Raw genomic sequence first — 2130 nt, 5'->3', positions numbered from 1 at the left:
GAGGCAGAGGCAGGAGACTCGCTTGAGCCCAGGAGTTGGAGGTTGCTGTGAGCTGTGATGCCACGGCACTCTACCCAGGGGCACAGCTTGAAGCTCTGTTTCAAAAAAAAGTTAGAAAAAATTCTCAGCCTCAGCAGATATCTTGGCCTCAACCTTATGAGAGACCTGAGCTAAAAGCACACAGCTTAGCTGCTCCCAAATTCCCAACGCTCAGAATCTGTGTGAGATAATGCATGTTTGTTGCTTTAAGCCACTAAGTTTTGGGATGATTTATTACATTGCAATAGAAACTAATACAAATGGTCTAACAAAGAATTTGGGTACTGGGTGGCGCCTGTGGCTCTAAGGAGTAGGGCGCCAGCCCCATATACTGGAGGTGGCAGGTTCAAACTCAGCCCGAGCCGCAAAAAAAAAAAGAAAGAATTTGGGTACTGATTCCAGATTTTAGAAGCTGAGAAAGGTAGTTTCGATTCAGAAATAATGAGATTTGGGGGTTACTTTGATGGCTTTTGAGAACAACTAGACAGAATATTTGCAATTAAGACATTTAGGGAAAAATTCAGGAATATGGTTATTATATCAATATATCCAAATTACATTTACCTGAACATAAGTCAAAGGTACTTAGTTTCCTTTTTTTTTGGTCAGTAGATTTAGTGGGTACAAGTGACTTTTGTTACATAGATGAATTGAATAAGCTGAAGTCAGGGCTTTCTGTGTACCCTTCGCTAGAAGTGTACATTGTACCCAATAGGTAGTTGTTTTTTTTTTTTTGGAGACAGAACCTCAAGCTGTCACCCTGAGTAGAGTGCTGTGGCATCACAGCTCACAGCAAACTCCAACTCCTGGGCTCAAGCAAGTCTCCTGCCTCCGCCTCCCAAGTAGCTGGGTCTACAGGCGCCTGCCACAACGCCCAGCTATTTTTTGGTTGCAGCTGTCGTTGTTTGGCGGGCCGGGCTGGATTCGAACCCAGCACCTCAGGTGTATGTGGCTGGCACCTTAGCCACGTGAGCCACAGGCACCAAGCCCAATAGGTAGATTTTAACATTCACTTCCCTCCTACCCTCCCCCTTCTTACTTTTCAATGTCCATTTGGCTGCTTTAGGTATATATGTATATACACACATACACATAGCATACTTCCCTTGTTTAACTTCCACTTATAAGTGAAAATGTGTGGTGTTTATTTTTCTATTTATGAGACAGTTCATTTAGGATTCTCCAGTTCCATCCAATTTGCTGCAAAAGATATTGTTTCATTCCTTTTATGGCTGCATAGTACTCCATGGTGTGTGTATACACGCCCGCCCCTTTTTCTTCATCTACTCATCAGTTAATAGTCACGTCGGTTGATTTCTTATTTTTGGACTTGTGAATTGTGCTGAGATAAACCTTCAGATGCATTTTTTTATAAAATGACTTTTCTTTGGGTAGATACTCAGTAGTGAAATTGCTGGATTGAATAGTAAGTCTACTTTTAGTTATTTGAAGAATTTCCATACAGTTTTCCATATACACAGAGCTGATATTAGTTTACATTCCTACCAACAGTGTACAAACATTTCCTTTTTACTGCATCTCAGCCAACATTATTGTTTGACTTTTTAATAATGGCTATTCCTACGAGGATAAGGCAGTATCTTGTTATGGTCTTAATTTGCATTTCCTTGATGATTAGTGATGTTGGACATTTTCTTTTCATGTGTTTGTTGGCCATTTGTCTGTGTTCTTTTGAAGAAAAAAAATATTCATGTCTTTCACCCACTTTTTTGATGGGGTATTTGTGTTTTCTTGATGATTTGTTTGAGTTCTTGGTAGATTCTGGATATTAGCCCTTTGTCAGATATGTAGCTAGTGAATATTTACTTCCATTCTGTAGGTTGTCTGTTTACTCTGTTGATAAAAGCTACTTAATTTTTAAAACTAACTTTTTAGGCTCGGTGCCTGTGACTCAAATGGCTAAGGCGCCAGCCACATACACCTAAGGTGGCGGGTTCAAATCCAGACCGGGCCCTCCAAACAACAATGACGGCTGCAACCAAAAAATAGCTGGGCATTGTGGTAGGCGCCTTCGGTCCCAGCTACTTGGGAGGCAGAGGCAGGAGACTCTCTTGAGCCCAGGAGTTGGAG

This window comes from Otolemur garnettii, unplaced genomic scaffold (genome assembly GCF_000181295.1).
Source record: "Otolemur garnettii isolate 467f Iridium unplaced genomic scaffold, OtoGar3 scaffold00077, whole genome shotgun sequence".
NCBI lineage: Eukaryota > Metazoa > Chordata > Mammalia > Primates > Galagidae > Otolemur > Otolemur garnettii.
This window is presented reverse-complemented; position numbering follows the sequence as displayed.